Here is a 19010-nt window from a genome sequence, read left to right as displayed (position 1 = left end):
GAAAAAAGGTAAAAAAATTTAAAATTTATAATTGAAGAAAATAAAAATATTTAGGATATGAATTAAAACAATTATCTTAAAGATTTTGGCTCTAGATTGGGCCAAACGGGCAAAAAATTCACAATGGGCCCTTATTAGGCCCAAGGCCACACACATAAATCCTCCTCACTTAGCAAATTCATCATATTTGCCAATGAGAGAGTGAGAGACATGATTAGAAGAAGAGAAGAGATGAGAGTGGAGCCCTAAATACTATTCACCCATCACACTAAAATCTGCATATTTCTCAATCCGTAGCTCCAATCGAAGACTCCTTTGTGGCCACGCGACTACCTCGTCGTATTCTTCAATTCTATACCACTTTTAAGGTGAGTATTCCCAAGATCCTTGAGCCATTTTTTGAGATTCCTCTTTTGTTTGCATTTTGGGAATGTGAATGTTAAAATATTGTAATTTTGATGCTTTAGGGGAAGCTCAAGCACAATCTCTAGCGGGATTTTGATCCAAGATTGAGCGGTACAAGGTAAGGAAGCTCAATCCCTTCATTATCCCTAATTTTGAGTAAAATTTCTAGTGTTAATGTTGAATAATTGGAGTAATTAGATTATATGGAGTAGCTTAGATTGCTTGGTTGATTTGGTGCATGGCTGGGTGCTTGGTGTGGTTGTGGAGCTTGTGTTGACGCTTGGTTTGGCCGAAAAGAGAAGGATTTAAGGGTTTGAGACCTCTGTCAAAGAGGTACGGGTTTTAGTTTCGGGTAGACAGTATGTAAGATTATGTAAAAACCTAGGTTAATTATCCCTAGGATAGCGTCGAATAAAACTGATTGTTGAGGTGCTTGAATGATGATTTAGTATAAATGTTGTGTTGAATGATGGTTGAAATTGCGTGTTTGATTAGTAAATGAATATTGTGGTTTTGATTGCCTTTTGATGATTATAGAATGGTAAATTGGGTTGGAGGCCGTGATTGGAGTCATCATGGTAAGTTTGGAGAGCTTGTTGGATAAGATTGTGGCCGGAGGCCTTAACTGGATAAGATATATAATGGTATGTTGATGTGTTTTAAATTGGTTGATTGATGTTTGATGTGTGAGAATCTTGTACCCTTTATTTTAGCATTTTCTAGTTGTTTTTAGTTAGATTTTATTTATTTTTACTTGATTTTAGTGCAAAAATCCTCTTTGGATGCTACTTTGTGTTGTTTTAGCACTGTTCATACCCGGGGTCGAGCTACACGACCCATACTGTTCAAAGACAAAGTGGCCGACCTGTTTAGGTTGGATTGCCATCAACCTCCTCTCAAAGAGCTCGACCAAATCGACACAAAGTCCCAAGCAGGCCCAAATGAAGGAACACAGCCCAATCTAAAGCCAGCCAAAGCCTAAAAAGATAAAGGCGGTTCCCCTTGAAGATAAGATGACTTCACTCAAAGATAAGATAAGATAACTATCTTATCTCAAAGAAAGGTCACTCAACACTACTATAAATACACTGGAGCACCCAGGTATAACTCATACTCTGATTCTACAAAAAACCTGCCTAAAGCATGTGCTAACTTAAGCATCGGAGTCTCTTGCAGGTACCACCACCCTCCGGTGACGAAGGATCAGCAGCTCCACCAAGTCCAAACAAGTCGGACACGGCAGCTCCGGCCACAACCGCAGATTTCATTCGAGATTGACCTTCAGTTTCAGGTAACCCTCGGAACATTGGCACCATTTCCGGGGAACGTGGAAGTTATCCCATCATCATGGCGGACAACCTTGACAATGACCACAACTCTGATTTAGAAAACAGAACACCGCATAAGAATGCAGACGTCACACCAAAGGATAACACTCAACCAAACGGAGACAAGCATTCTCCAAATACAGAAATCTTAGATGTCCTCCGAGAATAACAGAGTCATCTCAAGCAGCTCGAACAGGAGGCAGAACACCAGCACGAAGCCAAATAAAACCTCCGGAGAGAAACTAGGTGACGCCGAGAGTTAGAGGACAAGCTCCTAAAACTCGAAGCCAACCTTAAAACCAAAACCATTCAGTCTAGTCACGATGACAGCTCCCACAAGGATCATGATCCTTTCACCAAAGAGATCATGAAAGCTAAAGTTTCAAAGGATTTTAAAGCTCCCGACATGACCACATACGACGGTACCTCCGATCCAAGCCATCATCTCAGCAACTTCAGAAGAAGAATGTATCTCACCGACGCCTCAGACGCCATTCGATGCAAAGCCTTCCCGACTACCCTAACAAATAACAGCAATTAAATGGTTCGACAGTTTGCCCCCCAGATCCATCACAAGTTTCGACGACTTAGCCAAAAAATTTCTTGCCAGATTCTCCATCCAGAAAAATAAAGCCAAACACTCCCCGAGCCTATTAGGGATCAGACAGGGGGATCGGGAGAGTCTTCGCAACTACATGGAAAGATTCAACAAAGCATGTTTGGACATACAAAGTTTTCCAACAGAAGCAGCCATCATGGGTCTCATCAATGGCCTGCGAGAAGAACCCTTTAGCCACTCCATATCAGAAAAGCATCCCACATCTTTAAACGAGGTATAGGAACAGGCAGAGAAATATATCAATATGGAGGAGAACTCTCGACTAAGAGAGACCTCAAAACCTGGATTCTCCCACCCATCTCGGGACAAGGATAAAGAGTCCAAGAAAAAAGAAGATCAATCCGGAGAGAAGCCTAGAAAATATCACAATTACACCCCTCTTCGGGTGTCCCTTGTGGATGTTTACTGAGAAATATGTCACACTGAGAAGATCCCACCACCTCGCCCAATCAAAAGCAAAAAAGGAGGAGAAAGTCAGGCATCATCCCAATCCGACCTCCCCACTATTACCTTTACCCAAGAAGACGCAGTAGGCATCATCCCGGGACATGATGATCCCATGGTCATTACTATCATATTGGCTAACGCAAATCTTCACCAAACACTGGTAGATCAAGGAAGCTCCACAGATATCTTGTTTAAATCCACCTTCGATAAACTCGGTCTACAAGATAAAGAGCTCAGAGCATATCCGAACAGCTTGTTCGGATTGGGAGACACTCTAATCCAACCACTTGGTTATATCTCACTACACACGACCTTCGGAAAGGGAACACGGTCAAGGACACTTAACATAGACTACATCGTAGTCAATGTGAGCTCAGCTTACAATGCCTTAATAGGTTGGACAACACTGAACTAGCTCACCGTAGTAGTCTCAACTCCACACCTATGCATGAAGTTCCCAACTCCAGATGGGATCGCCACGATAAAAGGAGACCAGAAAATTGTGCGACGCTGTTACAACGAAAGTCTGAACCTTAGATGCAAATGAGAAGAAATCAACACTATCAAACTCGTGGGAGTTCGAGGTCGCGAGGAACTTCGTCCACAATGTGAGGGCGAGATCGAAGAAGTCCATATCGGAGATGCCCTGGATAAAATAACAAATATTGGGGCATCCTTAAAAGGAGACGTAAAGAAGCCTCTAATACAGTTATTAAAGGATAATGCCGACCTCTTTGCATGGAAGGCCGCAGATATGCCGGGCATAGGCCCAAACTAATGTGCCACAAACTGGCGGTATACCCAGGATCTTGGCCAGTACAGTAGAAGCGTAGGAAGTTCGGACCGGAAAGGTCCCAAGTCATGGAAGAACAAGTACAAGCCTTACTAGAGGCAGAATTCATAAGAGAGTTCAAGTACCCACTATGGCTAGCCAACGTTGTCTTGGTAAAAAAGTCAAATGAAAAGTGGCGGATGTGCACTGACTACACCGATCTCAATAAAGCCTGCCCAAAAGATCCCTATCTACTTCCAAGTATAGGCACCGTAGTGGATGCCTCCTCCAGATACAAGTACCTCTCCTTCATGGATGCTTATTCAGGATACAATCAAATCCTAATGTACCCACCCGATCAAGAAAAGACCTCATTCCTAACCCCAAAAGCAAATTACTATTATGTTGTCATGCCATTTGGACTCAAAAACGCAGGAGGAACCTACCAGAGATTGATAGAAAAATTCACCTACGCTCTCGCACTTACTTCTCGATGACTTTGCCCATATTTTCAAGCTCACACCATCAAGATTCGGACCAACCAGCCCATAAAAGGTATTCTACAGAAGACAGACTTAGCTGGAAGAATCCTACACTGGACAGTCAAGTTATCTGAGTTCAATCTTCAATATGAAGCTCGAACGGCCATCAAATCATAGTATTTGGCCGACTTCATTGCCGAGTATACTGACACCCCGGGAACTCCTACCAAATGGAATATCTACGTAGACGGCTCTTCAAACAAAGCTGGGAGTGGCGCAAGTGTGATAATAGAAAGCGATCAGGAACCCAAATCGAACTCTCCTTAAAATTTGAGTTCCCTGCTTCAAATAATCAGGCTGAATACGAGGCATTATTATCTGGTTTGAGGCTAGCTAAGGAAGTTGGAGTTCAAAAGCTTATCATCTTCAGCGATTCATAAGTAGTCACCTCACAAATAGCAGGGAGCTACCAAGCTAAGGACCCTACCAAGAAAAAGTACCTGGACAAAACCAGAGAATAGCTCAGACAACTCGGGGAATATGAGGTCCACCATATACCTCGGGAATAGAATGCTCGAGCTGATGCACTCTCCAAACTAGCCAGCACCAAACCTGGGGGCAATAATAGAAGCCTCATCCAAGAAATACTGCAAAGCCCATCAATCTCGGAGAAAGAGAAGGTCCTAGGCATATCAGGTCAGGATCAAGGGTGGATGACCCCCATAATCAACTACCTTAAGTCAGAGATACTCCCCACAGATAAGAAGAAGGCAAAGAGGCTAATGCGAGAGGCATAGTACTACACCATAATGGGCGACATCTTATATAGGAGAGGAATCTCAACACCCCTCCTAAAATGTATACCGACTTCCAATACAAGGGAAGTCCTGGAAGAAGTACACAGCGGCATGTGCGGCAACTACTGGGGGCATGAGCTCTTTCCAAGAAGGTACTCCGGGCAGGGTTTTTTTGGCCAACTTTGCAAAAAGAAGCAACCGAGTTTGTTAAGACATGCCCACCATGTCAAAAGCATGCTAAATTCCACATCGCTCCACCAGAGGAGCTCATCAGTGTAATTTACCTTGGCCGTTCGCAAAATGGGGACTCGACTTCCTCGGACCTTTTTCTCAAGGATCGAGACAAGTCAAATTCTTCATTGTAGGCGTAGACTATTTCACAAAATGGATTGTGGCAGAGCCCATACCTAATGCCACTGCTCAAAAAAGTCAGAAATTCTTGTACAGAAACATTATTACAAGGTTTGGGGTTCCTTACTCCATCACCACAGACAATGGCACTCAATTCACTGACACAGGTTTCAGGAAGTTGGTAGCTAACTTGAAAATAAAGCACCAATTCATATCCGTAGAACACCCATAAGCCAATGGACAGGCAAAAGCTGCCAAGAAAGTCATACTAGCTGGGTTAAAACGGAGACTACAGGACGCAAAGGGAGCTTGGGCTGAAGAGCTCCCACAAGTCCTATGGGCATATCGGACAACTCCACACTCCACCACAGGATAATCACCCTTCCGATTGGCTTATGGATTGGAGGCAATGGTCCTAGTAGAGATCGAAGAAGGATCCCCCAGAATGATCCTCTACAATAAAGAGGCCAACTCCCAAATTCAAAGGGAAGAACTCAACCTACTTCCAGAAGTCTGAGAAAGAGCTCGGATTCGAGAGGAAGTGTTAAAGCGTCGAATGGCCTCAAGATACAATCAGAAAGTAGTCCAGCAAAGTTTCGCCAACAACAATCTCATCCTAATCCGAATTGACATCGGAGCAGGTCAATCAGGAGAAGGAAAGCTAGCAGCTAATTGGAAAGGACCTTACCGAGTTGTAGAGGTACTGGGAAAAGGCTACTACAAGGTGTCCGACCTCGAGGGGTGAGAGCTACCAAGGTCATGGCATGCCTGCAACCTAAGAAGGTACTACAGTTAGGGGGTAATAAAGATCTTAGGTCAAGGCGCACTCTTTTTCCTGAAAAAGTTTTTTAATGAGGCGCCAAGCCAAGATCTGCAAAATTGTCTGACGTAGAAGGGTAAGCACCCACATGTATATATTCTTGTCTATATGTCTATTTTCTATTTGAATAAAATTTTTTAGATCCCCTACGAAGTTTTCCTACCCAGACGTATTAATCTAAGCGCAAAAATTCATCGCCTGACTACGACAAGGTCACAAGGTGAAAACCAAATTCACCGCCCGACTACGACAAGGTCGGCAAGATGAAAACCAAATTCATCGCCCGATCATGAAGAAGTCGGCAAGGTGCAAACCAAATTCACCGCCCGATTACGACAAGGTCAGCAAGATGAAAACCAAATTTATCGCTTGACAAAAAGAAGTCAGACCAAGCCGATCAAAGCGACAAAGTTATAAAAAGTAAACCATAGAAAAAGGCATGACGAGGTCTGAATAACAATGGATTACTAAAAATAACTTAAGAAGGACCGAAAAGAAGAAGTCGGACCAAGCCGATCAAAGCGACAAAGTTATAAAAAGTAATCCATAGAAAGAGGCCTGACAAGGTCTGATTAAAAATGGATCACTTAAAATAACTTAAGAAGAATCGACAAGGAAAGTCGGACCAACGAAAAGCGTGCGCTAGAAGGGACACAATTCGGCCCAAAAAGCCACGACTCCACGACAAGGCTATCAAAATTATTCAGATTAACTAAACAGGTTCTACGAGAACACTAAAAAGTTGTCAGACACATTAGCTCCAAGGATCACCGCGACAAACAAAAAGAGATCGGACAGCAAAATGTCGACACTCTACAAAGATTCGCAGAAGTTGCAAAGGAGCAATCAACACATCAGAGAAACACAAATATTATAATTAAAAACTCAGAAGGCCACCTGAAAGTTGGCCTCAAGAGTTCAAAGTATTCTGTTTTTGCTAAAATAAAGTTGCTAAGAAAAGCTACTAAATGTCAAGAGAAGTCAAACCATACAAAAGTTACAAAAGAATTCAAAAGTCCACAAACCGGACTATACAAATCAATAAATCACAAAGGGTCCAAGGTCTCCTCAGTGGCAGCATCCTGAGTCGAAGAGGGAGGAATGGTCTTTATAGGAGTCGCATCCACAGTCCTGTCCTCCCGATTTAAAATTTGAACATCAGGATCGGATTCGGGATGGCCGACCTCAGCAGCAGGGGTTGAAGAAGTCGTGGCAGCAGAAGCTTTGACTGGCGGCATAGGGGGAGGACCTTCCTCTTCATCCTCATCCGGGGCAGGGACGATCTTACCATCTTCTACGACATTGTCCAAACTGAAGAGAGTCAGGTCGAGCTCGGGAGCAAGAACTCGGACCTGGGCCTTCAAGTTTTCATAGGCAACAGTAATGCTACCCATAAGATGACCCTGGGGCTCAGCATAATCAGCATGGGCAGACTCCAGCGTCTCCCTGGTCTCCAGCAGCTCGCCATAAGTACGAATATAGCTCTCTTTATGCTTCTTCGCCGTCTCCTCGGCCAGATTTGCAGCAACCTCAGCAGCGGTAGCTCGGGACTTCTCATTTTCCACGTCTAGCTGCAATTTCGCCACCTTCGCATCTAGCTCATCCTTCAGCCCTTTGATCCTATCAAAGTCCGACTTAGCATCCTTCATAAAGGCCTTCGTCGCATGAACAGGGGAATCTTGGACTATACGGAACAAAACCGCACCCATGTGAGCCATCCGAACACTATTACTGGTAATAAAATCCAGGTGGTGAAGGATGGACACATCGTCCATGGGAAGTCGGCCATAAGGAGCGATCTGGTTATCAACAAACCCCACAAGTCATACGGTTCAACAGTCTTCTGCTTTTTTGGAGGGGGACCGGCAGTAGGGGAAGAGGCAGCACCAGAAGTACGCTGGGGAGGATCAGAAGAAATCACATGAACCTAAGGAGTATGAATGATCTTCCGAGGTCGAGGAAGGACTTGAGAAGATCCCTCCCCTGAAACCTTCGCTGAGATGTTGTGAGCAGTGATTGTGCATAACGTTTTGTTGATATAGAATTTCTCAATTGAATTCTCGTTGTAAGTATAGTTCTAGACCAACAAAGAGTCCTCACATACAAAAATTTAGGTTGTCACATGTACAAACCCCAAATAAGAATTAACCAGAGTATTTGGACTCCGGGTCGTCTCCCGAGAAAACAATAGAATGCTTAATTATTGGCTATAAGGGGGTAGGGGGGTTTTGGTTCATAGGAGAGCAAGAAAAGTAAATTAGGCAAGTAATTAAAGAAAACAAGATAAAGAACTCTTGGCTAAGACTTAGGTAATTGAGATCACCATCCTTGTCAACAAACCAAATATTGATAATTATGAGAGGCCAACCTATTAAGTCTACTTCCCAAAAGCCTTAAGTACGTAACATCTACTCCTAAGCTTTGAAGTACGTCAAATAGGTTTAATCACATCAACCCGTAAGTCCCAACCTACCTACTAATTAACTTAGTAGTGGGTTAGCGTCAATGGGTGTCAAATTGATCACCAAGGGTTCTCAAATCACCAAATCCATTATACCCAATAACTCAAATTTACCCAATTCCCTTAGCTTAGACCAAGAGTTGGCAAAACTACTCAAAAACTAAAGAGAACATTTCATCAAACACATAGAGTGCAATAGAAATAAACATCATGAATTGCAAGAATAATAAAATCTACCAACTACTAATTGCAAGAAAAATAAATTCACAACTCAATTCATCAATAAAAGAAATATCAACATCAAATTGCATTAAAAGTAAACCAAATCCAACATGAGTTCATCATCACAAAAGAGAGCAAAAGGAGAAATTAACATCATAAATAATAGAATCAAGATGTAGAGATGAGAAATTATAAAAGAAACAAGATGAGATCAACTAATTAAACATGGATCTAAGACAATCTAACCTAATCCTAACATAATTATAGAGAGAAGAGGGAGCTTCTCTCTCTAGAAAACTAACTAAAGGCTCATGTTGGCTAAACTAATTGCTCCCTCTTTTCTTGAACTTCAATTCTGCATGAAATACACTCAGAAATAAGTTGGATTTGGGCCTGGGCAGCTCAGAAATTGCCCCCAGCGTTTTGCCTTTAAGTGGGCCATGTGAGAGTATCGGCGCGTGCGTGTCGATTGGTAAAATCTTCACCCGCGCGGACGCGTCATGTACGCGTACGCATCTCTATGTAAAACTTCTTTTGCGCGTGCGCGCCTTGTATGCGTGTGCGTCCATTGATGCATTTTCAATCTTTGTTTCTTTATGAATTCTCCCCTTTGTATGCTTTTCTACTCATTTCTTCCATCCAATACTTGCCTTACAAACCTGAAATCACTCAACATACACATCAAGGCATCAAATAGAATTAAAGTGAATCAAAATCACCAATTTAGGGCCTAAAAAGCATGTTTTTACACTTAAGCACAATTTAAGGGAGAATTACAAAACCATGCCATTTCATTGAATAAATGTGGGAAAAGGTGGTAAAATCTCCTAAAATAAGCACAAGATAAATCACGAAATCGGGGTTTATCAAATCTCTCCACACTTAAACTAAGCATGTCCTCATGCTAAAATCAAGAAGGAAGCAAAGGGTATTAACATTTATTCAATGCAACTAACTAAATGCAATCTATTTACATGATGCAATGGCTTAGTCAAAATAAATCAATCTCCAAGAATACACATGCAAGCATAAGGGCTAAGGTATTATCAATCAAAGCAAACCACAATTGGATTGAATTATTGAAAGAATTTATAAACTTGCAAGAAAAGATGATCATGGGCGGAAACATGTAATTGAGCGATCGAACCCTCGCCGGATGTGTATCCGCTCTATGCACTCAAGTGTATGGGGTTGATTCACTCAATTCTCCCCTAATCATACTTTACAAGACTTGTTTTTCATCTAACAATCAACAATTACTTTATGCATGCATACAAATATCATGAGGACTTTCCGATAGGTTGTAATGGGGCTAGGGACAAGGTAGGATGCATATGGTCAAGTGAGCTTGAAATTCGAATCTTTGATTAACTTAAACTTCCCACCTAACCTATGACAACCTAAACAATTCTAAACAAACCTAGCTATCCATTCTTCACATTTTCACACACTCATGTATTCCTTTTAGATTCTCACACATATGCATTGAATTTATGAGACCTTAAACTTTGGGATATTTTGTTCCCTTTTTGTTGCAAAAAAAATTTTTAACAATCAAAACACAATTTTTTTATGCTCATAAAAAAATTTTCCTAGTTTACCCCTTTTTCAATCAAAACACAATTCTTATATAAAAAGGGTTAACTAGATTTTTAACAATCCAAAACACTTTCCTAATCACAATCAAAGGCAAGATGCAAAACATATATATATATAATAAAAGTAAATAAAAGTGTGCATCAGCCAAGATAAGGATATCCACAATAGTAAATATGTACAGAAATCCCAAAATAATCTAAAACATAAAGTGCAAAATAACTAAAGTAGCAAAAAATAGAAATAGATGTCTGAAAGTTCGTCACCACATGAATGCAAACACCGGACACGAACAGTGACCTCCCCACACTTTAGAATCAAGCATCGTCCTCAATGCTACTGCTGAAGCTCGGGATGGGGGTCAACAATCGCGCCGGGCTGTGGCTCAGGTACTGGCTGTGGGACTGGGATCAGCTGTGGCTCTGGCTGTTGCTGTGGAGTGTCCTGTTGAACCTCAGTAGTGATCTGTGTCTCTGGAGGTGCATCCTGATGAGTTGGCTCCTCGTCATGCTCCTTACCATGCTCCTCCTCTTGATCCTGCTCGTCGGAGGCAGGAGAGTCTGAGAGCGGCGGTAGCTCGATGCCATGTGATACAAACACCTGGTCGATGCGGTCGAGACGTCGCATGACACGATGCTCGAGGCGCTCCATGAAGCAAAGCAGGTGCTGCACCAACAGGTAAGTAGGCTCAGATGCTGGTGGTGGTGGTAAGGATGCTGCGGTTGCTGAAGTAGAGGAAGGTCCTACTGCTGCTGCTGATGATGAGGGCTGAGCTGCCTCTTCTACTACTCTGGCTCAAGAACAGCGTTTGGGTGGGGGCTTCTCGTGCACCCAGCCACCCCATGGAATGGTAACCTCCTTCTCGTCATCATCTGGGGGTGGTGGTGTTACGTCATCATCCTCTCACCGAACATCAGCCATCTTGATCATGCTGGTAATCAGTGTAGGGAATGGCAACATGCCACAGATATACGAGCGCCACATACTCTGCCTGATTAGTCGGGGAAAGTTTACCTCCTTTCCCTCCATCACACACCCAATCAGAACTAGCATATCCATAGGGATCTCTGAGAAGTGAGTGATGGGGAAGACATAGTGGGCGAAGATATGCTGCCAAGTCCTAGCTTCCCTCGACAGATAGGAGAAACGTATCCCCTTGGGCTTCTTGTTCCCAGAATCCATCACCCAGGGGGCGTCAGGTGTAGCAATCATGCGCTTAAGCGCCTCATAATCAAATGTCATGCAGTGGATGGCTATCTCTACCTGCTTATAAGTGCAGGTGTCATCAGGACGATAGTGGCAAAGCAGTGGATCCCCAATAGCAGCCTCAGTAATCATAATCTCTCTACCCCGCAGCTGAACTGAATCAAGAGTGGTTCGGAAGAAGTTGCAATAAAATTCTCTCACCTATGAAGTGTTCACCCTCCCCAAATCTCTGTCAACAAAGTCCAACCCTAACTCCAGAATGCGGGTGTTAATGGCACGTGATGAGCGGATAATTTATACGCTTTTTGGCATTGTTTTTAGTATGTTTTTAGTATGTTTTAGTTAGTTTTTATTATATTTTTATTAGTTTTTAAATAAAAATCACTTTTCTGGACTTTAATATGAGTTTGTGTGTTTTTCTGTGATTTCAGGTATTTTCTGGCTGAAATTGAGGGACCTGAGCAAAAATCTGACTCAGAGGCTGAAAAAGGACTGCAGATGCTGTTGGATTCTAACCTCCCTGCACTCAAAATGGATTTTCTGGAGCTACAGAAGCCCAATTGGCGCACTCTCAATTGCGTTGGAAAGTAGACATCTTGGGATTTTCAGCAATATATAATAGTCCATACTTTGCCCGAGATTTGATGGCCCAAACAGGCGTTCCAAGTCAGCTCAAGAATTCTGGCGTTTAACGCCGGAACTGGCACAAAAGCTGGAGTTAAACGCCCAAACTGGCACAAAAGCTGGCGTTTAACTCCAAGAAAAGTCTCTACACATGGAAGCTTTAATGCTCAGCCCAAGCACACACCAAGTGGGCCCGGAAGAAGATTTCTGCATTAATGACTGATTTCTGTAAACCCTAGGCTACTAGTTCTCTATAAATAGGACCTTATACTATTGTATTTTCATCTTTTGATCATCTTGGAATCTTTGAGTAGTCTTATGCTATCTTAGACACGTTTGGGGGCTGGCCTCACGGCCATGCCTAGACCTTGTTCTTATGTATTTTCAACGGTGGAGTTTCTACACACCATAGATTAAGGTGTGGAGCTCTGCTGTTCCTCATGAATTAATGCAATTACTATTGTTTTTCTATTCAATTCACGTCTACTTCTTCTCTAAGATATCACTGGTTCTTCAACTTGATGAATGTGATGATCCGTGACACTCATCATCATTCTCACCTATGAACGCGTGACTGACAACCACCTCCGTTCTACCTTCGATTGAGTGTGTATCTCTTAGCCTTCTGGTTCATGACGCATGGGTGCCTCGCCTGACAACCGAGCTCTCCATTCTATGAAATCAGAGTCTTCGTGGTATAGGCGAGAATTAATTGGCAGCATTCTTGAGATCCAGAAAGTCTAAACCTTGTCTGTGGTATTCCGAGTAGGATCTAGGACGGGATGACTGTGACGAGCTTCAAACTCGCGAGTGTGGGGCATGTGACAGACGCAAAAGGATATGGATCTTATTCCGACATGATCAAGAACCAACAACTGATTAGCCGATGTTGTGACAGAGCATCAGGACCATTTTCACTGAGAGGACGGGAGGTATCCATTGACAACGGTGAAACCCAACATAAGCTTGCCATGGAAGGGAGTATGAATGATTGGAAGAAGGCAATAGGAAAGCAGAGGTTCAGGATGGACAAAGCATCTCCATACGCTTATCTGAAATTCCTACCAATGAATTACATAAGTATCTCTATCTTTATTTTATGTTTTTATTTATTTTCAATTATCAATTCTCCATCACCATCTGAATTCGCCTGACTGAGATTTACAAGGTGACCATAGCTTGCTTCAAGCTGACAGTCTCCGTGGGATCGACCCTTACTCACGTAAGGTATTACTTGGACGACCCAGTGCACTTGCTGGTTAGTTGTGCGGAATTGTGACAAAGTGTGATTCACGTTTGAGAGCTCCAAATCCTTTGGCGCCATTGTTGATTATCACAATTTCGTGCACCAAGTTTTTGGCGCCGTTGCCAGGGATTGTTCGAGTTTGGACAACTGACAGTTCATCTTGTTGCTGAGATTAGGTAATTTTACTTTTTATTTTCGAAATTTTTTTTAAAAAATACAAAAAAAATTTTCTATTTTGTTCCTCAGAGTTTTTAAGAATGAATTCTAGAGTTTCATGATGATTTGTTGAAGTCTGGCTGGCTGTGAAGCCATGTCTAATCTTATTGGACCGAGGTTTCAACTTATCATCACAAGAACTTGTTGATTCCTATAAATTTTGCTGTTGTTAGCAATGATCTACTAAAGCTTGGCTGGCCATTGGCCATGTCTAGTGTTTTGGACCGAAGCTTTCATTGAAAGCTTGGCTGGCTAGTAAGCCATGTCTAATTCCTGGACCGGAGTCTTAGACTAGCATTGCAATGATTCCTGAAATTCTTATTAAAAATTTTGAACCCCTTTATTCTCTTTTCCACTCAATTTTCGAAAAATCACAAAAAAAATTTATAAAACCATAAAAATCAAAAACATTTTATGTTTCTTGTTTCAGTCTAGTGTCTAATTTTAAGTTTGGTGTCAATTGCATGCCTCTAATTTTCGAAAATTACATGCATTATGTTCTTCATTAATCTTCAAGTTGTTCTTGATGATTTCATTGCTCTGATCTTTAAATTCTCTTGTTTTGTGTGTTCTGTTGTTTCTCATGTGCATTCTCAATTTGTTAGTGTCTCTTATATGAAAATTTTTAAGTTTGGTGTCTTGCATGCATTGTTTATTTGATCTTAGTTGCATTTTTATTGTTTCTCATCATTAAAAATTCAAAAAATTATTTTCAAAATTGTGTCTTTTCAAGTCAATAATACAGAGAATTGAAGATTTAGAACATTCAGCAGAGGAATCAAACAAAAAAAGCTAGGCATTCAAAACACCCAGTGAAGAAGGAAAACTGGCGTTTAAACGCCAGCCAGGGTACCTGGCTGGGCGTTTAACGCCCAAAAAGGTAGGGTTTTGGGCGTTAAACGCCAGAATGGATGCCATTCTGGGCGTTTAACGCCAGGATGACATAAGAGGGAAGATTTTGTTTTTAATTCAAATTTTTTTTCAAATCTTCATAATTTTTCAAAATCAAATCTTTTTCAAATCATATCTTTTCAATCATATCTCTTCAAAATCAATTGCTTTCCATTTTTTTTATTTTTGAAAATCCTTGCTAAAATTAATGATTTACTTCAAATTTTCTAGTTGTTACTTGCCTATTAAGAAAGGATCAAAGGTTTTAATTCTAGAATCATATCTTCTAATTTCTTGTTAGACAAGTAATCAACTTTAATTTTAAAACTTTCTCTTTTTAGTTTGATTTTTAATCATATCTTCTCAATCATATCTTTTCAATCACATCTTTTTCAAAATTAATTTTCAATCATATCTTTTTAATTTCTAATTTCAAAATTTTTTTCAAAAATCACTTTATTTCTTTTAATTATTTCAAAATCTTTTACTTTAATTTCGAAAATTTCTTCCCCTCTTCTCACATCTTTCTATTTAAGGGACTAACACTGTTCCTCAAGGTGCAATTCGAACTCTATCCCTCTTGATAAGTTCGAATTCTTCTCTCTCTACCTCCTCATTCTAATCTTCTTTTCCTCTGACACCTCAAAGAATCTCTATACTGTGACATAGAGGATTCCCTACTTTCTTGTTCTCTTCTCTTTCATATGAGCAGGAACAAAGATAAAGGCATACTTGTTCAAGCTGATCCTGAACCTGAAAGGACCTTGAAAAGAAAGCTAAGAGAAGCTAAAGCACAATTCTCTTTAAAGGGCCTAACAGAGCTTTTCAAGGAAGAAGAAATCATGGCAGCCGAAAACAACAATGCCAACAATGCAAGGAAGGTGCTTGGTGACTTTACTGCACCTACTCCCGACTTCTATGGGAGAAGCATCTCAATCCCTGCCATTGGAGCAAACAACTTTGAGCTTAAGCCTCAATTAGTTTCTCTAATGCAACAGAATTGCAAGTTTCATGGACTTCCATTGGAAGATCCTCATCAGTTCTTAGCTGAATTCTTGCAAATCTGTGATACTGTCAAGACCAATGGGGTTGACCTTGAAGTCTACAGACTTATGCTCTTCCCTTTTGCTGTAAGAGACAAAGCTAGGACATGGTTGGACTCACAACCTAAAGAAAGCCTGAACTCTTGGGAAAAGCTAGTCAATGCTTTCTTGACAAAGTTCTTTCCACCTCAAAAATTGAGCAAGCTTAGAGTGGAAGTCCAAACCTTCAGACAGAAGGAAGGTGAATCCCTCTATGAAGCTTGGGAAAGATACAAGCAATTGATCAGAAGTTGTCCTTCTGACATGCTTTCTGAATGGAGTATCATAGGTATATTCTATGATGGTCTGTCTGAACTATCCAAGATGTCATTGGATAGCTCTGCTAGGGGATCTCTTCATCTGAAGAAGACGCCTGCAGAAGCTCAGGAACTCATTGAAATGGTTGCAAATAACCAATTCATGTACACTTCTGAAAGGAATCCTGTGAATAATGGGATAACTCAGAAGAAATGAGTTCTTGAGATTGATACTCTGAATTCCATATTGGCTCAGAATAAAATATTGACCCAACAAGTCAATATGATTTCTCAGAGTTTGTCTGGAATGCAAGCAGCAACAGGCAGTACTAAGGAAGCTTCTTCTGAAGAAGAGGCTTATGATCCTGAGAATCCAGCAATGGAAGAGGTGAATTACATGGGAGAACCCTTTGGAAACACCTATAATCCTTCATGGAGGAATCATCCAAATCTCTCATGGAAGGATCAACAGAGACCTCAACAAGGTTTCAACAACAATAATGGTGGAAGAAACAGGTTTAGCAATAGCAAGCCTTTTCCATCATCTTCTCAGCAACAAACAGAGAATTTTAAGCAGAGCCACTCTGATTTAGCAACTATTGTCTCTGATCTAATCAAAACCACTCAAAGTTTCATGACTGAAACAAGATCCTCTATTAGAAATTTGGAGGCACAAGTGGGTCAGCTGAGTAAGAAAATTACTGAACTCCCTCCTAGTACTCTCCCAAGCAATACAGAAGAGAATTCAAAGAGAGAGTGCAAGGCCATAAACACGTCTCACATGGCCGAACCTGGAGAGGAGGAAGAGGCAGTAATCTCCACTGAGGAAGACCTCAATGGACATCCACTAACCTCCAAGAAGTTCCCTAATGAGGAACCATGGGAATCTAACGCTCACACTGAGACCATAGAGATTCCATTGAATTTACTTCTGCCATTCATGAGCTCTGATGAGTATTCTTCCTCTGAAGAGGATGAAGATGTTACTGAAGAGCAAGTTGCTAAGTACCTTAGAGCAATCATGAAGCTAAATACCAGGTTGTTTGGTAATGAGACTTGGGAGGATGAACCCCCCTTGCTCATCAAAGAACTGGATGACTTGACTAGGCAGAGATTACCTCTGAAGAGACAAGATCCTGGAAAGTTCTCAATCCCTTGTACCATAGGCACCATGACCTTTGAGAAGGCTCTGTGTGACCTAGGGTCAAGCATAAACCTCATGCCTCTCTCTGTCGTGGAGAAGCTAGGGATCATTGAGGTACAAGCTGCAAGAATCTCACTGGAGATGGCAGACAATTCAAAGAAACAGGTTTATGAACTTGTAGAGGATGTCTTGGTAAAGGTTGAAGACCATTACATCCCTGTTGACTTCATAATCCTAGAGACTGAGAAGTGTATGGATGAATCCATCATCCTTGGCAGACCCTTCCTAGCCATAGCAAAAGCTGTGATTGATGTTGACAGAGGAGAATTGATCATTCAAGTGAATGGAGACTCCCTTGTGTTTAAAGCTCAAGGATATCCCTCTGTCACCATGGAGAGGAAGCATAAAGAGCTTCTCTCAATACAGAGTCAAACAGAGCCCCCACAGTCAAACTCTAAGTTTGGTGTTGAACCCCCACATTCAAACTCTAAGTTTGGTGTTGGGAGGTTCTAACATTGCTCTGGACATCTGTGAGGCTCCATGAGAGCCACTGTCAAGCTATTGACATTAAAGAAGCGCTTGTTGGGAGGCAACCCAATTTTTACTTATCTATGTTAAATTTCTATTTTCTTTTGTTATTTTATGTTTTCTGTAGGTTGATGATCATGTGAAGTCACAAGAACAATTGAAAAAGCAAAAACAGAAGGAAAAATAGAATGAAAAATAGAACACCCTGGAGGAGAAACTTACTGGCGTTTAAACACCAGTAAGGGTAGCAGAATGGGCGTTAAACGCCCAGTCTGGCACCATTCTGGGCGTTTAACGCCAGAAATGGGCACCAGACTGGCGTTTAACGCCAGGAATGGACAAGAAGCTGGCGTTAAACGCCAGAAATGGGCAGCAGCCTGGCGTTTAACGCCAGGATTGGCAGTAAGGGGCGTTTTACACGCCACATGGTGCAGGGATGAGAAATCCTTGACACCTCAGGATCTGTGGAACCCACAGGATCCCCACCTATCCCACCTCTCTCTCTCTTCTTCACCCATTCACCAATCACCTCAATACCTCTTCCCTAAAAACCCCCTCACCTATCAAATCCCACCATTCTCTTCACTACTCACATCCATCCTTCATAAAACCCAACCTACCTCACCATTCAAATTCAAACCACTTTCCTACCCAAACCTACCCATAATGGCCGAAACATACCCGCCTTCTCCACTCCTATATAAATCCATCTTCACTCCTTCATTTTCACACAACTTAACCACTACTTCTCCCCCTTGGCCGAAACACAAAGCCCCTTCCATCTCCTCTATTTCTTCTTCTTCTTCTACTCTCTTCTTTCTTCTTTTGCTCGAGGACAAGCAACCTTCTAAGTTTGGTGTGGTAAAAGCTAAATCTTCTTGTTTTTCCATAAATCTTCCACCTCCGAGTCATGGGAGATGGAGAGATTCCTCTCAAGGGTGCATCAAGACCACTTCTATGAAGTTGTGGCCAAGAAGAAGGTGATCCCCGAGGTCCCTTTTAAGCTCAAAAAGGGCGAATATCTGGAGATCCGACATGAGATCCGAAGAAGAGTTGGTAAGTTCTCACCAACCCCATTCAACAAGTCGGAATCTTAATGGTTCAAGAGTTCTATACCAATGCATGGATCACCAAGAACCATGATCAAAGTGTGAACCCGGATCCTAAGAATTGGCTTACAATAGTCCGAGGGAAATACTTAGACTTTAGTCCGGAAAATGTAAGGTTGGCATTCAACTTGCCCATGATGCAAGGAGATGCACACCCATACACTAGAAGGGTCAACTTTGATCAAAGGTTGGACCAAGTCCTCATGGACATCTGTGAAGAAGGCGCTCAATGGAAGAGTGATTCAAGAGGAAAGCCGGTTCAACTAAGAAGGCATGACCTCAAGCCCGTGGCTAGGGGATGGTTGGAGTTCATCCAACGCTCAATCATTCCTACTAGCAACCGATCTAAAGTTACTATAGACCGGGCTATCATGATTCATAGTATCATGATTAGAGAGGAAGTAGAA

At 41.7% G+C, this 19010-nt stretch overlaps 1 non-coding gene across 1 annotated transcript; it reads right to left on the bottom strand.

Annotated features, from left to right (window-relative positions):
* Positions 1-15727: 15727 nt before the first annotated feature.
* On the bottom strand, positions 15728-15835 carry LOC112752780 (small nucleolar RNA R71). The gene has a single exon (XR_003177196.1). It is a non-coding gene; the product is annotated as a small nucleolar RNA R71 (small nucleolar RNA).
* Positions 15836-19010: the final 3175 nt, after the last annotated feature.

This window comes from Arachis hypogaea, chromosome 15, assembly GCF_003086295.3.
Source record: "Arachis hypogaea cultivar Tifrunner chromosome 15, arahy.Tifrunner.gnm2.J5K5, whole genome shotgun sequence".
Taxonomy (NCBI): Eukaryota; Viridiplantae; Streptophyta; class Magnoliopsida; order Fabales; family Fabaceae; genus Arachis; species Arachis hypogaea.
Note: the sequence above shows the minus strand (reverse complement) of the source record. Positions and strands in the feature narration are given on the sequence as shown.